Genomic DNA, 18,250 nt, shown 5'->3' with positions numbered 1-18,250 from the left:
GAAAAGAAGATTCTGAACAGATGGAAGAAATAGCATGATTAATGGCCTATAGATGAGAGATCCTCACATTAAAAAAAAAAAAAAAGGGTGAATGGGAAGGTATAGCAGATAAGGCTGGAGAGACAGAGGATACATTTTGGAAGACTGTGTAACACACATTAACCATCTATCCTTAGGGTAAACATTGAAGGGTTTTAAGCAGAGGAGTGACATAATCAGATTTAAATTCTTAAATTCCTAATTGTCATCCCACCTACTGACAGGAGAGTATATTTGTGCAAAATGTCTTAGATCCAATGGTCTACACATGTCCTTGGATAGAGTCTCAAGCTATGGGCTTTTCTGTCCCATCTTCCTTTGTTACGTCTTCCATCACCTACCACATACCTCCTAGTCTCCTTGCAAAACTTACCTATACTATGGTCCATTCATTTGAGTCTTGCTAAGTATTTATCAATATCCTCTTTTCTCCATACAGTTATATTATATTTACCAGCCTTCTTTATTATTAGATGTGGCCATGTGCCAGAGTTCTGGCCAATATGAGCAAGAAATAAACTTTTTCCTACATCACCAAGATTTAGGGGTACTTAGTCACAGCATTTAGCCTACTCTGACAAATACATGAAGTAACTATCTAGTTACAAAGAAACTAATGTTTAGATGACTAGTAAATTCCTTGGGTCCATATATTATTTTGTTAAAGTATCATATTTTACATAGAAGGATTAGAACAGATAAGTAAAAGTTTGTGTATTCTGCAACTCACGCAACATTGAGGGCCTCACACTTTACCAGTCTACCTCTAGGAAGCCCCTGACAACACTCCTGGGATTCATGCTTTTAATTAAGCATGGTGTCGAACAACAGAAAGTGCCTTGGTTTTATAGCAGGAAAGCCAATATTCCAGTTCCTATGATCCATGTGGCCTCATATAAGTTGCTGACCTCTTTGGTGTCCATGTTTTAATCTGTAAAAGCAGGAATAATACCAGGGTAAAGGATGACACCGACAGGATTAAGCAAGGCCACATCTGTGTGGTAGATTGCTACTTCACTTATATCTACAGGCTTTCCTAGGTGATTCTGCAGCTGCTCTAACAAAAAGAATGGAGCACAGTCCCCCACACCTTGACACCGAGTTCAGCCCTGTGACTTCCTCTGGCCAGTATAGGAGTAAATGAGGCCTCGCAAGTTTCCGCTTGCTCTCTTTTGCCTCTTCTATCACCCTCTCTGCCACGGGAGGACATGTCTGGGTTAGCTTGTTGAAAGCTAGGAGACACCCAAGTCACCTCAGCTTGAGGCCATCCTAGATCAACCGACAGCCAGCCAATGTCCAGCTACGTGAGCAAGCCTAGACAAGACCGCAAAGCTACAGACATGTGAGCAATAAACACTCGTTGTCGTATGGCACTGACATTGCAGGGTTCTTTGTTATGTGGCATCATTGTGGCAACAGATAACCAATAGAGTCTGTGAGATTAAGTCCCCACAAACTGTAAAGTACTACACAAATGTAAAGTATTAAAGCCCATGAAAATTATATATATTATATAATTATGTTTATATAATTATATACTATTTAATTATATATTTATATACTTTATATGTATATTTGTATGTTATATAGTGATATATATATTTATATATTATACACTTGATCTTAGCCAAAAGGCCGAGAAGCGATATATTTATATATTATATATAAATATATATCTTTCTGAGCTTTAATAATTATATAATATATATACATTTTACATATGAATCAAACATAATAATACATTTATATTTTTAATATATTTTAGTATATTATATAGTTACATTGTATATAATTTATATGTGTGTGTGTGTGTGTGTGTGTGTGTGTGTGTAGCCAAGGACTCCATTGGTCTATGAGATATTAGAGCTTATTGAAAAAACTCATTAAGTCCTTATTTAGAGAGTCATGGAATCAAAGTTTGACTTGGACAGAACCTTGGAGATTGTCTAATCTACCCTTCTACCTGTGTATGGAGACTCTTCTCCATATTGATTCCCTTTCCGGGTACCAACAGATTTGTGTCCTCTAGCCCCTCTATGCTGGGACATCCTTACATCCTTCTCTGTCTCTAGCAATACCTGTGTGGACAACCCAGGAGGCTCTAGGTCCATCCTTCTCACTTGGCCATTCCCCTGTCTTGATGTCTGTGGCTGATGCTCTGGTCATGCTGTGATTTACAATTTTTCCAGATGCCTTCAACATGCAGCCACTTGCCAAAGTAAAAGTTGCTAATGCCATATCATTGATCACATGTTCCTGCATATTGCATTAATCTTAAAGATCCAGCTTAATGCACACAAGGACACCCTCTCTGAGTATCGAAGGGCTGGTCCACAAAAGCTCATAAAATAGGCATCCTCCGGATTTCCAAAGGAATGGAAAGCCACAAGAATAAATTGGAAGAGAAATCGGGCAAGCTGTTTTTTATTTTCTAAAGGAAGGAAGAAATTATTTAGCCTGATTCAGGGCTCTTTCAGGCACCTCACACATTATTATCGCTGAACAAATGCTTATTATTCTTCTTAGCAATGAGGTAAGCCGAGATGGACCTTTTCTTCCCTAAAAGGAATCAGGAGTACTTCCAAGTCCCATTTCTGCATCCTAAATGCTATCTTCACCTTAGCAGCCGAAGGATCTTTTTTTCCTCTAACCTAGAAGGCAGGAGGCAGAGTGCCTGTCTAGAAAAATGACAAATCAGACATGACATACATACAGACCTATTACTTCTGTCATATTTCTCCTCTTAACTTTTCTCAGCAATTAAGGTTTCCATGAGCTTCCCACTCCTTTTCAAATCCTGCTCGTGAGGCAGTTGTAATTAAATTCCCTTGATTTCCCAGTGCTGCTTCTTTGTAAAATAACTTGATCTTGAAAAGTTCCCTTTCTAAATTTCCCCGCACACCCTTTCCTGACCTGGACTGTGATGGTGTTTCGAAATCTTTTCCTTTCTTCTGTATCTAAACTTAGGTCAAGCACTGCATCCTCCAGGAAGTCTTCCCTGATGGCCTAACCCAGCTTCATTTGGATGCCCTCTCTCTGGACTCCCATAACCATCTCTATATCTCTCTATCCAATTTACCATGCTGTCTTTTAGTCATCGGTAGGTATCCTTATTGTCTCCCATGCTTGGCCTGCGCACAGAGGATAGGGTCATGCCTCAGTTGCTTTTCATCCAGGGAGCCAGACTTTCCAGTAGAATTCAGAAAGAGAAACACTGACCAGTAGCTGATGTGCCCTCATGGCAACTATTTCGTTCCCCTTGACAGTATGCTCCACGTGCTGAGCCTAAATCAAACATTGCCTTTGTTCCTGCCTTGTTAGCGTCACAAAGATAATTTACCTGGGGATGAGCATCATGGAATCTTCTGAAATCATCAAACTATCAAATAACTTTTTGCTACCTGGTCTGGGGGCAGATTTATACTAAGCACTATGGTGGGGAGGGGGTAGATAATAAGGAAATAGAAAACTAGGTCTCAGACAATAAGAAATATATTATCTAATTGAAGATTCAAATGTATGCATATAAAACACTAACTTTGCATCAGAGAATATGAGGGCAAATAAATTACATACACATTAACAGTGAGAGGAGAAATTCAGAGAGGGAGAGAGTGCAGGAAAAGGAGGAAAGTTGGAAGGGCTTTTGAGGCAGTTTTGCAAACGATGCTAGGGGCACCTGGGTGGCTCAGTCAGTGAAACAACCCGGTCTTAATTTCAGCTCAGGTCATGATCTCACAGTTTGTGAGTTCGAGCACAGCGTGGGGTTCTGTGCTGACAGTGAGGAACCTGCTTGGGATTCTCTCTCTCTCAGCCCCTCCCCACGCACCCCCCCCCCTCAAAATGAACAAACAAATATTAAAAAAAAAAAAAAAAGAAGCTAGACTCAGGTCTTGAAGGAGAGTAGGATCTCAGGAGAGGGGAGAGGATAGGGTGCAGCCTTTGGAAGGAACAACATAAGCAAAGGTTCAGAGGCAGGATCTGTGCAGTCTGTTTAGATTTGGAGAATCACGAGTAGATGTGCGTGGCTTGGATGAAGGCCCTTGATGAGGAATAATGGGAAATTAGGTTCCAAAGCCAGACCATATTATCTTGATTTTCCCCCCAATAAAAAGAACCGCCTAAGTCACCTACTTTTAAAAGGCCCCATCAAATCCACGTCCTGAACAGGAAATGTGCACTTAGCAGGGAATGTGCAGTGTTACTATAACTCAGCCACCGCCAATTACTCTCTTCAAGAGAACCGTGTTAACTCTTGACTAACCAAAGTGTGTTTCTCTGGTCTGTGCTCTCCCTAATTCAACCAACCAGTACATCTTGTACACCCACTGCTTCCTGCTCTCTGTACGAAACTCCCTAAATCACTCAAAAATGAAGGAGACAGAACTCCTAGCTTTGAAGAACGTATTTTCGTCTTATTTTCCTTCTTCCACACTTCTCTCTCTGCTACCATTTTTTAGGGGCAGTATCCTTTTAGGGGCCCCATCAGACTCCAGACCTCCTGTAATTAAACACATTTGAAACATGCTGGTAGGTTTGAAAAGAGAGGAAAGAAGAAAGCAAGACAATAAATAATTTGGGGGTGAAATGCTTACATCTGGAGAGCCTTCCTTAGGATGTTAGGTCTTCAGCTAGCCTCTCCTCTCAGTGGTTAAAAATTGGCTCTACCTGTTTCCGATTCTGTGTCTCCCTCTCTCTCTGCCCCTGCCCCGTTCATGCTTTGTCTCTCTCTGTCCCAAAAATAAATAAAATACGTTGAAAAAAAAAATTTAAAAAAAAAAAATTGGCTCTATCTGCCAGCAACCTTCTTTTGTATCTCCCTCCGATGAGAAATAAGAGATCTCTCTTCTTGTCTAAATGAGGAGAGGAAATCGTGGCCACGCCAAGATAACACAGTCCAACTCACCCTTCTGAGTCTGACTTCGACCAGCCCCCAGGCCAGCTCCAAAACAGCACAGCATGGCTGGAAAACCCTCCCTCTCAACATGCCAGGCCATGTGTCTCCTATCATTCAAATAATTCCTGAAATCCCAACCGCTCTGTGGTCCTTCAGGACTCCAGAGACAAATAACTGTTTCCCCTCATCAGACACTACTCATGAAAGGCTTTGGCCACTTTCCCTGATGGATCAGCACCCCCACCCCCATATAGAATGAATTCTCCTTTGCTCCGTACCCATAAACATATGGGCCCTTGAATCATACTTATTATAAACAGCCTATGTTTGAACTCCTCTGTGGCACCCTACAACCTCTCTGTGGGTCCAGTAGTCTTGGGTTTGTTGGGACCTTCGGAGCTAGCCCTGTCAGTGTTGTTTTCATAAGTGGACTGGAACAAGACCAGACCAAACAAGCATTCACACATGATTTTCTCACTTAAAAACAACTGCAAAAACCAACACTCCTATGGCATTTATAAAATGCTTTCATATCCATGACCTGTTTTCTTCTTCAACCTAACCCTGCAAAGTAGGATTTCCTTTACCCTCTGTGAATAAAGAAATGGATGTTAAAACAGGTTAAGTAACTTGCCTTTGGTCAATAAGTGGGGCCCAGAAAACTATTTGAAATGAGCTCCTTCTAGATTCTTCACCTGACACCATAAAACAAAATAAATATTGGACAGATTAAAGACTTAACAAATAAAACTATGAACAAAAGGGAAAAAAATGAAGATTTTGCCTGATCTCTGGATGAAGAAAGATTTTTTTAGGCATAACAACACTGGAAGAAATCAAAAAAGGAAATATTAGATTAGTCTACACAAAAATGTAAACCTTTGGGGGCACCTGGGTGGTTCAGTCGGTTGAGCATCCTACTCTCGATTTTGGCTCAAGTCGTGATCCTGGGGTCCTGGGATTGAGCCCTGCATCAGGCTTTGCACCGGGTATGGATCCTGCTTGAGATTCTCTCTTCCTCTCCCTTTGCCCCTCCCTCACTCACTCTCGCTCTCTAAAAAAAAGAATAGTAATAATAATCATAAATCTTTTTTAAAAATGTAAAACTTTTATATGTCCCAAAGCCAAATAAAAAGCCAACAGCCATCTGAGGGGAAACTGAAAACTAGATAGGCTCCTATGAAGCAGCCTTGCTCAGTCACCGTCTGGGGCCAGCTCTAGAAAACTAGGACTTTGGTTCAAAAGCTGAGGCCAGTTCCAAAGGAGCTCACCAGCTCTCTAGCGAAGGGACATTCGAGTGGCACATATCACAATCCGCACAGAAAAAAAGCCTGGAAACTCATCAAAAGGTTAGTAGTGCCTACGGAATTATGCATTACTTTACTTTCTTCTTCATACTTTTCTGTACTTTCCATGTTTTTGCAAAACACATCATAATTGGGGGCAAAAAAGGTTTTATACTCAGAAAAAACAGGGTTTTATTTTAAAATGAGGATTATCAAAGGATTTCTGTTTTCCCTAATCGTTCTCAGTCTTATCACCACTCATCTTCTGAGAGTGATGTCTCTAATATATTTGTAGTTTGCTTAGAAACATCTGAGTGAGGACATTATTTTCAGAACAAAATAAAGCTTGAAATTACATGTATCCACACAGAACACTGTTTTTGGTTTGCTCTCTGAAGCCTTTGCTTCCTTGAAGGTTTATGAAAAATTTTCTGGGGTGGGGGATGCTCCCGGGTGGCTCAGTTAGTTAAGCCCCCGACTCTTGATTTTGGCTCAGGTCGTGATCTCACAGTTCATGAGTTCATTCCCTCATCGGGCTCCGCACTGACCGCATGGAGCCTGCTTGGGACTCTTTCTCTCCCTCTGTCTCTCCCCAACTTGCACTCTCTCTCACACACACAAAATAAATAAGTGAGCTTTAAAAAAATTTTTTTGCCGATTTGCTTCTCCTAACAACTGCATTGGAAGGAAGAAGGAGAAGCAGGTGGGAGGAAGGGAGTTCCCACGTAGCATCTGCACCAGGCAGGGTGGGGCACGGGGTTTACACCACCACGCCACCTGTGACAAGTGTTTTTTGTCATGTGGGGATATCAAGGTTCAGAGTCAAGTCCTCTAAGAGCTGGAGACAGGATTCACTCCAGGTCAGCTTGGCCCCAAATCTTTGCTCATTCATTTACACCTCGTGGCCTCCAATCAAGAGCTATGTTCACATTGTGCAGCTCAGCCAATTTGGGGGAGTTGACCACTGGAGCTCAGCCAATTTGGGGGAGTTGACCACTGGAAGTGCCTGGGCACACAACAGGCAGTTCTGCCAAGCATGGACTGAGAGTCAAGAGATTGTGTCCTAACATCAGCTGTGTCCAAAGGGCCACGTGACCTTGGACAAGTTTGCTTTCTTGCCCACAGAAGCAGTGGCTGGGACTAGTGGTTTCAAAAGGGCTTTCCTTCTCTTAAACTCTGACTCCCTAATAATCATTTATACGTGTGAAACTGGTGCTCTCCACAAGCCAGTGCTGTTCGTTCTGCTTCAAGGGCACAATTCTCTAAACAGGTCCCTATGATGGCCTTATCCAGGACCACTGCCAAGCTCGTTCACTATGGCACTGTTTACCCACAGAAAACTGGTAACAATCTAAACATCAATGGAGAGAGAACTAAAATAAGCTATGGCACGGGGGCACCTGCATGGCTCAGTCAGTTAAGCGTCCAACTTCAACTCAGGTCCTGATCTCATGGGTCTTGAGTTTGAGCGTGCATCAGGCTCTGTGTTGTCAGCAAGGGGCCCAACTGTTCCCTTCTCTCTGCCCCTCCCCTACTCTCTCTCTCTCTCTCTCAAAAATAAACATTAAAACATGAACGCGCACACACATGCACACACACACACACTCTCTGGAGCTTTTATATGGGGCACCACAGAAAAGGCTGGGTCACATAATTCATTCCTTGAAAAAATCTCTATAACATCCTAACACATACTATTAACTGACCATGTAATGCCATTAACTTAATTTCCTCCAACAAGAGTAATGCAGGACCTACTATAAGCTAGATAGTATATGAATCTCCACATTCATATAAGGCATTCTACATATTCATATAATGAATTGGTCCCTGGGCCCCAAGGTGCTCTCGGTCTGGGGGGGGTGGGGGGGTGGGGAATGCATAATTCTGGTACATTATAATGAGAATTGTCATACAGGTACAAAGTCCAAGAAAGCCTAGGGTAATTCTGTCTGGAGGAATCTAAAGAGGCCCAGCATTTAACCTGGATGTGGAATTCGAAGTGCGTACCTACAGAGTGAGCGGGACCTCATAAAGTCACAAGAGGACAAGACAGAGGACCCAAAGGGTATATAATATAGAGAGAACTGGCACACTGCAGGGGCCAGCAGGGGCCAGCAGGCACCTATGAGGCTAGGGAGTAGCAAATGAGCTGGGGAAAGGAGGCTGGGTCAGGCCCTGAGGGTCGGGAACACCATCTGTACACAGGACAATGGTGAGCCATTAGAAGTTTCCGCGCAGAGGAGCAGAGCAATTAGAAGGCTTTCCTGACAAAGACAGATCACTCTGGAGGCTGTGTGGCCAGCAGATTAATAGGTATCTGGGTCTGGGTAGATTTAATGGCCCTGAATATTTAACTAAGTGAGTTTCCTAAACACAAAAAGTATGATACATTTTAATGCGTTTCTGTCTCTCTCTCTATGGCAACTAATCTTAATTATCTCAGAAATCTGAGTTCAAGAAGGTATCTCACCTGTTTATCTTCAAAGGGAACAAGTCAAGGGTTTACTCTGAGTATTAAATGTGCATCTTTATAGGTTTAAGTCTTAATTAAATAGCAGTGGGATCCATACGCAGGTTACTGAAAGTGTAAATACCTGGAAAGAAGGGGGGAAAAATATTTGAAATTTGTCATGTTGAAGTATTGTTATTAAAAGAACAGAAAACTGTTAAAAACCAACTCATTGTACCCTGCTGTCTGTTCAGGCTGCTGTAACAAAATGCCACAGCCTGGGCGTCTTGTAAACAACAGAAATTTATTTCTCACAGTTCTGGGAGCTGGAAGTCCAAGGTCAAGGTGCTGGCATGACTGAGCGAGGGCCCTTTCCTGGGTCTCCAACTTCTTGTATCCTCACAGGGCAGAAGGGGTTGGGAGCTCTCTGGGGTCCTCCGTTATGAGGCATTAATCACATTCATGAGGCTTTATCTTCACAACCTAACCTCCCCCCAGAGGCCTCACCTCCTAATACCATCACACTGGCCTTTAAGATTCAACCATAGCACCTGGGTTCCATTTACTGCATGTAAATTCATACGTTCAATTACGAAAAAAGTCTGTGGAGGAAATAGGATCCGGTCTACACCCTTGTCCCTCCACACCTGCTACCTCCCACCCCCTCCCCATCCCCGTCACATATATGGGCAACACCCAACACCAGCGCTGTAACCCAGTTCTGCCATTGTGGTTTAGCTGACTCCAAAACTTTAAAGAAAGTCAGCCCTAAAGCACTAAAATTGGGGTAACCACTCAGGACAGCAGGACAAGTAGAAAAGGAAGCAATCTCAGTAGAGTCAAAAACAGGGGTGGACCCTGCACCATACATATCAGCATAAGCAGTAAGTTGGGCATGTATTCGTTCAGAAACCAGAGAGCACCCAGTATATGCCCAGCGCTGGCCCAGGCGCTGGGACTGGTGAGAAATCGAAAACAGCCCTTTTCCTCAAGAAAACTCTGTTTCTTTTGATGCTTCCTGCAATTCTCTAACTGCTTAAGTTGTTCGGAGGAGGAAACTGAGGTTCAGAGATGCTAATGCACTTCTCAAGACCAGGATGCCATGTGGGGGGATTGAGAATGAGGCAGGAAGACTGGGTGAGAGTTGAGCACTGAGTCACTGACTCTGAGCACAAGTGCAGGAGAGCACCTGTTGTAAAAGAAGTCCCCAAGTCTAGGGGCCAAATTTACACACAGGGACCCCAGATGAGGGGGCAGACCGCTGCCTAGGCAGGAAGCATTGCAAACTATTATGCGCCCCCTAAGACCATGTTAGCTTTAAAAGCATGTGCACATGGGTGCATACACACACATGGACCAACTTCCTAACTCCAGTCAAGGTATCCAGGGGCACCTGGGTGGCTCAGTCGGTTAAGCATCCGACTTCAGTTCAGGTCACGATCTCGCGGTCCATGAGTTCGAGCCCTGCGTCAGGCTCTGGGCTGATGGCTCAGAGCCTGGAGCCTGCTTCTGATTCTGTGTCTCCCTCTCTCTCTCTGCCCCTCCCCATTCATGCTCTGTCTCTCTCTGTCCCAAAAATAAAAAAATAAACGTTAAAAAAAAAATTTTTTTTAAAGATATCCAGTCAAGGCAGCTTATAGAGTGCACTGCTGGAGGCACACAGACCTGGGTTCAAATCCCAGCTCTTCTGCTCAACAACGCGTCAAGCTACTTAACCTTGCCCTGTGTTACTAAGCCTTATCTCAGGGGGCTGCAGTGGGGAGGGGGAATTCTAGAAGAAATGATGCATGGAATGTGCTTAGCAGAGTGCCTGGCATTCAGTGCCAATCAGGAAAAGTGAACTGTGACACTTCCCACTCAAGAAGACCCAAAGCAAAAATGTGATCTGTTCTCACAAACGGGTTCCTTCTGCACCTGGTCTCTCTACCTGCATGACTCCTACCCACTGGCCGAAACCGGACACCGCTCTCTCTTCCACTTGTCACACGGCCGCCCTTCCCCCTTTCTCCGCCATCTTGACCATCACAGCTAGCACTTCCGGTGTGATTCTACGTTCAAAGATACTAAGCCAAGCACTTTACAAGATCTTTAATTGGGCAGCGAAACCCTCACGAGGAAGGTACAATCCTTATCTCTGCTTTGCATCTGGGGAAACTGAGACTTGAGTTAAGAAACTTGCCCAAGATCAGACTGCCTGGGTGGCTCAATCAGTTAAGTGACCAACTTTGGCTCATGATCTGACGGTTTATGAGTTCGAGCCCTGGGTCGGGCTCTGTGCTAACAGCTCAGAGCCTGGAACCCACCTTGGATTCTGTGTCTCCCTCTCTCTCTGCTCCTCCCCTGCTCACACTCTGTCTCTCTCTCTCTCCTTCAAAAATAAACAAACATTCAAAAAAAGTTTAAAAAAAAGAAAGAAAGAAACTTGCCCAAGGTCACACGGCTATTTTGTGAGAGAGATCACATTTTATAGACCGTTTATTCCAAAGCCCAAACGCTGAACTATTACACTGTGTTGCCTCCCAACGAACCAGTCACTACCTTAGCCTGGTGCATTCTCCCTGCGGCTTCCTGTCACTGTACTGCAACCACATCCTGCTCTACTCAAGCCCAGAAGACTCTGTGAGTTTTCGGAAAGTGGTACAGACCACTGAATTCCCCATCAGCCTCAGAATGCCAGGCTGATGGGGAATACGACCAACACAGTGTCTCTGAGTCTGAGAAAGGGTGTTGCTCAGCTAGGAGCCACCCTGGCGGGGAGGGTGGGCAGGTGGCATGGAGGCCGAGGAGGAAGGCAGTCCATGAGTCTAGGTGTGAGGTACAAAGGGCCTGAGGCGAGGGGTGGGGGTGGGAATGAAAAGGCTGCATGCGACAGACATTACCTCACCAGGCACAAATACTCCCAAGGCTGGAGCTTTAATAATTCTGTTACTAGGGCAACAGCAAAAGAATCTATCTCGGAGAGAACCCAGCGCGGCCCGTTTTTACACAGAAGCATGGCGGCTGTAAGCTGGGTTCTCTCTGAGATAGGGGTGAAGGCGAGTGGCCAAATGACACAGCAAGCCGCGTGCACCAGGATTTTCCCTGAGGTTTTTCTAACCTTTCCATCCTTCCTAGTTTGGGAAGTGGAGAGACATTTATCCAAAGCAAGCTCTCCAGGAAGGTAGACAGCGTGATCCATGAAACAGGGGCTATTTGAGCCCCATGACAGGTTAGTGAGCCTGCCTCTGATACTTGGACACTTGGGGTCTGGTGGAGAAGGGCTCAGGTTGAGAGTCAGCCTGGAGACAGAAGTGAAAGCATTTATCACAATGTTAACCAGTCGCTCAGCTACCTGCCTTCCCCTTGCTTGGCACCACTGGGACTCTGGCCAGGTCTTAAGGGTGTCTTCTTCAGTCTGTCCAGGAAGTAAAGAGCTGGGAAGACCCTCCTGGGGGAGTGAGTTCATGGGCTCTGATCAGAAATACAGATGCTCCTTGTAAGACCCACGGTACAGTAAGCTTTCTTCCCAGGAGCTCCGTGGTCCTCCCCCCATTGTGCTTCTGGGAGTATGGCAATGACACACCCACATGACTCCATTGACCTCTGACAGCAGCCCTTCCAAAAACCCAAGAGCCCCAGCACCTGGGTGGCTCAGTCAGTTGAGCGTCGGACTTCAGCTCAGGTCACGACCTCACAGTTCATAAGTTCAAGCCCCGCATTGGGTTCACCGCTGTCAGCACAGAGCCCACTTCAGATCCTCTGTCCCCCTCTCTCTCTGCCCTTCCCCGGCATGTGCTCTCTCAAAAATAAATAAAACATTAACAAAAAACAAAAAACAAAAAACTGCCTTTCAAAGATGCGGGGAAAACTCTGAGACCTTCTTACCTGCCTCCCTCAGGATTCATGCTCTCCTTTTCAATTTCTATGCCAAATGCCAACTTGGCCCCTCTATGTGACACCCTGTGGGGACACCCTTCACCTTGCCCATGGCATTTGTCTCTACCTCCCACATGACATATTTTCTTGAAAATCTGTGTGCGAGGAATGCTGAAGGAGAGATAGTACTCAATTTCCCTCAGTCCTCCTCCTAACCTCCCAGAGCCTCTGTGAAGTACAGATTCCCCCCGAGAGACCACCAAAGGCTTCCACTGCTTTAGAATTTCAGTATCAAAGGTTGTTCTGAAGGGCAGGAAGGAGGTGGGTAGCCATGCTGGATTATGGAGAGATTTCCACGATAGTGGTTCTGCCCCTTCTGGGGCTTTGATAAAGTATGAAATGCCCAGTGGTCTGCCCAATGGATACAGCATGTTGCAGATGGCCTTGGAAGGAATTCCTCATTACAGAAATATGGGTCACCTCAAGCATCGATGAGTCAATGGTTGCTGGCTTTGCCATTCATTCTTTGAGCTTAGGAAAGTTGTTTTTCTATTCAGCTTCCTTGCCTGCAAAAGGAAGAAAATTATACAAAACAATCTCAAAGGTTAATGTAAGTCTTTAAAGCTGAAAAGGTTGTAAGCCTTCTGAAAGACAAGGAACCCCAAAGTGTAAATAGATCACATAACCACAGTGGTTTGAGCTGGTCTGGAGTTAATGTACCATTTAGTGCCTCGGAGGGGCACTTTTATAGTACATTTATTCCATGGAGCCTGTAAAAACAATAATGAGCATTTTGAGGCATTTGCATAAGTGGTGGTGGTCTGGCTTAGTAACAAAGAGCGTGCACTCAGGAATAAAACTTTTTGGACCCAATCCTGCCTTCATCACTCATCAGCTCTGTAGCCTTGGACAAATGGCCCCTCTTAGAGCTTCTTTTTCTTCATTTATAAGATAGGGTCATGCCACATGACTCGCTGCATTGCTGTGAGAATCACATACCTGACAGAGTGAATAGTAAAGGGTAGTTGGTATGTTATATTAAATGATACTCAATCTTTATAGCAATCCTGGAGAAGCATTATTTGGCATCCCTATTGTATCAAAAAGAAACATGTCCATAGAAGCTGAAGTGTTTGCCTGAAGTCACTCGGCAAGGAGTTTCTCCTTCCGAAGCCCATACCACAACACAGGTGTCTCTCCCATGGTCTCCTCCCAAATCAATGGACTCAGACAAAGTCGCAGTGCGGGTTTCAGGCATAATGACTACTACACCTATAAGCCTAGCCTTGGGCGTTAGTTAGTATGTCTGTTATAAGCTGAGAAGGTGATCCAATCCCCCCAACACGGTATGAAATTTCAAGGCTTCCCTTAGATTCCTCTAGATAATAAATACTACAGAAATGTATAATGTAGGGGGAGCCTGAAAACAAAGACATCCCTGGGGAACACAGCAATTGGAGTGATTTCCTCTGGCCTACACTCTTGTAAAGGTCCAATCTCCTGAGCAGGGACTCAGGCAACCTGAAGGAGAAAGACAAAAATAGTTCATACCAGGTGGTACTAAAAACAGACCCAAGGCTCACAGCTAGCTAGCTAGATAGCTAATAGATAAATCATAGATAGATAGATAGATAGATAGACAACAGATAGATAAATAGATACAATAGATAGGTAGATAGGTAGGTAGGTAGATAGACAGCTATGATAGATATAGATAATAGATAAATGATAGATGATAGGTATAGATAGATAACAAATCAATTATAGATAGATAGATATAGATAACAGATAAATTATAGACAGAGAGATGACAGATAGAGGAGAGATAGATAGATATGATAGGTAGATAGGTAGGTAGATACATAGATATGATAGATGATAGATATAGATAGATAACAGATAAATTATAGATAGATATACATGATAGATAGATAGATAGATAGATAGATAGATAGATAGATAGATAGATATAGATGATAGGTGGATGGATGGATAGATAGATATAGAGATGATACATGAATAGATGACAGATAAAGATATAGATGATAGATATGATAGATGATAGATGGATGGATAGATAGGTAGAGATAAATCTATCTATAGGTAGACAGACAGACAGACAGACATATTTGGCCCTTAGGCCCCACCTTCCTGGCATATATTAGGACTTCTTTTCTCTTCCAGGCTGTCTTTCCTGTTCATCATCAATCTGTTTTCCGTGGGACTTGCCCCCAGCCCCATACCTGCCTCGACAGCCCTGCTGAATAGGACACAAGCGTTGTCAGAAGTCTGGAGTGACCTGGATGCCATAAGCAGCTTTGACATCAAAGTCCTTAGCATTCTGCATTCGTTAGACCTGCACCCACTGAATTCCTGGCCCAGGAAGCAGAACAGAGAACTGACTTCTATGCCGCTAGGTTGCTAACCCTGTGGAGAGTCCTGAGTTGAACACATGAGCAGTCTTAACTGAATAAAATGGCACCGGCATTTCTTTCTATTTTTCTCCTGAGCAAATACAAGTATGCGGAAATTATATTGCCCCCGGCCCTTGCTCCCGGGCGTCGGATGGAACAGGCACTGACTAACATTTACAAACTGTTTACCCTGTGCCGGGCACCGTGCAGTCGCTAGAATCTGTCCTGGTGCTCGGGTCTTAAGGCTTCAAGCATCTGTCCTTCCCCTGCACAGACTGGCTCTTGATGGAACCTTACACTTGGGCGGGTGCTCAGAGAGCATCCCGCCTTGTTCTATAGAAAGGAAACCAAGGCCCTGGGAGGGGATGGAAATCAAGGGTCCTGGCTATATCCACTTTGCTCTACCCTCCCCCACCCTTGCCTTTTTATAACATCAAGGACTGTGCCCACCTGTCTTTTGGATCATGAGAGTCTGTTGGGAGGCACACTGGCACTCGAGAGGGATCGGTAAGCGGGAAGCTGTCTCTGTCAGATACAGCTAAAAATAGGAGCCGGCCCGAGAGCAGCCTCAGCTAGTGAGTGTGCACTGAGACCAGGTGCTCCTCACCGAGTTCACCTGATACCCACCAGTGCTACTGGAAGGACAGCCACCCCAGCCACCTCAGGGGCAGAGGTGGGCTCAGCAAACAGCTGTATACACTAAGGGCAACCCAGCTGCTTCTGAAGCTGGGGCGAGCAGATTCTATTTCTGCAGCCATCTGACCACGTGGGGCCACAGGGGTCATCAGAAGGAACAGGAAGGCTCTTCTCTTGGCCCTCCCCTAGTGGCTCCCTGTGGGGCCTGAAATCTTCCCATGATGTAGGAATTCAGCAGTCCTAAGGAGAGTTGGAAATTCTCTCGTTCACCTCCCTCAATATACAGATGAGAAAAATAAAGCACGGAGACATTAAGCAACTCTGCCAAGGGCAAACAGCCTAGTCCAGAACTTCCCAGAGCAGGATCCCTGAAATAAGAGTCTCGTAGATGTTCCTTGAAGAGAAATTGTCTTAAAGGTTCTGAGATCAGGTAGTTGGGAAAGGCCGCATTCTCTATTCTTTGTCTCGTACACTCATTCTCTATCTAACAAATATTTACTCAGTCTCAAAACGAGGACCACGTTTGAGGGATCTGGTCTAACCCGGCAGAGCTGGAACCAGCCTATGGGCGTGCAGACTTCAGGACCACAAAGCACACAGCTACCCCAGGCCAAGGACTATTACTCGATTTAACCATTCATGTGGCTTTGCTAAAATGGCAATGCTCCAGAGAGAGAGAAAGACATAACTGACTGGCGTCCCTGATAACTTTTAATGCACTTTGTTTGTCCGAGGCTTTTCCAAGTGAGAGCACTTGCAATCATATGGCCAAACAACAAAGCCTGAGCCAGAGGCTGCTGCCTTGAGAAAGTGCATCCACATGCGGCGGCTAGAAATTAAATGCGTAAACCTGGACACGCTAGCTCCCCTGAAAGGAAGAGTCAGAAAGAAGGAGAGAGGCAGAAAAGTCACTCCACAAGCTTTGGCAAACCAGGCAGCCATCATCTCTCCCCAAAAGGAAATGGATGGGGGCACCTGGGTGGCTCAGTCAGTTAAGCAGCCAACTCTGGATTTCAGCTCAGGTCATGATCTCATGGTTCATGAGTTCGAGCCCTGCTTTGGGCTCTGTGCTGACCCTGTGGAGCCTGCTTGGGATTCTCTGTCTCCCTCTCTCTCTGCCCCTCCCCCACTCATGCCCTCTCTCTCCCTCTCTCTCTCTCTAAAAATAAATGAATACGCTTAAAAAAAAAAAAAAAAAAAAGCAAACCCAGCCTACTGGGAAGGAATGTGGCATTCTTACCACACCCCCCTCCAAACCACACCCTCAACTTGTCTTGGCCCCCAGGGGAAGCCATCGCCCCAGAAATTAATTCTTCCCCATATATAGCCTTCACAGGCGAAATTCCTCTCCCGGGCAATCATGTAAGGTCTAGCAAGGAACTTTTTTTTTTTTTTTAATTATAAGGAAAGGGTGGCTCCCCCATCAATAAAATCCTGCTTCAATTAGTTCAACCATCCTTTGGGTCATTATTTTAAGTGTTTGAAATTTCTACTTAAATAAGGTCACTTTCAATTTGGTAAACACTCCTAAGTCATCATCTTAATTCACGGCCAGTCACCCTAGGAATGCTGAGTAAGTAAACATAATCAAGCATTAGCTAACCAGCCACAAATCCACTTGAGTTTATTAATTTCTCTCTTGGCAGAGAAACACGAAAAGGGACCAAACCATCAGAGACATTCACGCATCATTCATTCAATAAATATTTATTACACACCAGGTGCCAGACACTATGCTAAGCTAAATATAAGTGGCATTATTTTATGAATATTCACAGCTAGGTTACCTATGAAATCCTATTTTCCCCCAAAACATAAATTTTCATTCCTGAGGTGCTTTTTCTTCATTTCTGCCCAATACGCCTTCCTCCGTGGAGTAGATGATGCGTCGTAACTCTTCAGCTTCCAGATCCTCTATCCCTCCCTCCAAAAGACCCTCTTTCCCATCATCCCTCAAACAGTTAATGACTATAAACTCTCACGAGAAACTCTAGAGAGGCACTTGCTACTTTAAAAGTCCCAGGAGAATACTAAGGGTAAGAAATAGTTCATATCCTCGCACTCAGATATTTTCTCATACATTTGAGTTTTGTGTTAAGGAGAGTAGCTTATACTTGCTCTAAAGGTTTTTGAAAATACTAACGCACATATATTCCAAATGCAGAAAGGGTTGTATGCACACTAGGAATGCAATCTTAAGAGCACCACCTCATCAGAGGAATTCCCTTCCCTCATTCAAAGGAGGCTCCCCTTTCCTCTCCCACCAAGAACTGGCGCCTGTCCGAATCCGTTCCCCAAGGAAAAGACCCACTCTGAGAACTGACCTTAAACAAGTCACTTTGCTCCTCAGTATAGAAGGGAGCTGTGCTGAACACCGCCAAGGTCCCTCTTAGGTTGGATCCCTAACCTAATCCTCTACTACACCTCCCTGGGAACTGGTACACACACACACACACACACACACACACACACACACACACACTGTGAACCGGCCCCCCACCCCCATGCTGCAGGGCCCTGATTCCCCCGGGGAAAGCCAGCTTACCGAGATACACAAAACACCCCCACACCACCCAGAAGGAGAGGCGGGACTCTCCCTCCCTCAGCCAGGCAGTCTCCTGAGGCTGCTGACATCACAAAGGTGTCAACTGGCAACCTCATTGTCATGTGG

The 18,250-nt window shown here is 44.7% G+C and overlaps 1 long non-coding RNA gene across 3 annotated transcripts; it reads right to left on the bottom strand.

Moving 5' to 3' along the window:
• Positions 1 to 2,447: 2,447 nt before the first annotated feature.
• LOC131496314 (uncharacterized) lies at positions 2,448 to 18,229 on the bottom strand. Of its 3 annotated transcripts, none has more exons than XR_009254426.1 (6): positions 17,904 to 18,074; positions 13,010 to 13,095; positions 11,772 to 11,952; positions 8,696 to 8,819; positions 5,828 to 5,990; positions 2,448 to 2,717 (listed from the first exon to the last, which is right to left on the bottom strand). It is a non-coding gene; the product is annotated as an uncharacterized LOC131496314 (long non-coding RNA). The 3 variants fall into 3 exon arrangements; XR_009254425.1 differs by lacking the exons at positions 2,448 to 2,717; positions 17,904 to 18,074 and adding exons at positions 4,818 to 4,892; positions 18,125 to 18,229; XR_009254427.1 differs by lacking the exons at positions 11,772 to 11,952; positions 17,904 to 18,074 and adding an exon at positions 18,125 to 18,228.
• Between the last annotated feature and the right edge of the window lie 21 nt (positions 18,230 to 18,250).

This window comes from Neofelis nebulosa, chromosome 15 (genome assembly GCF_028018385.1).
Source record: "Neofelis nebulosa isolate mNeoNeb1 chromosome 15, mNeoNeb1.pri, whole genome shotgun sequence".
NCBI lineage: Eukaryota > Metazoa > Chordata > Mammalia > Carnivora > Felidae > Neofelis > Neofelis nebulosa.
Note: the sequence above shows the minus strand (reverse complement) of the source record. Positions and strands in the feature narration are given on the sequence as shown.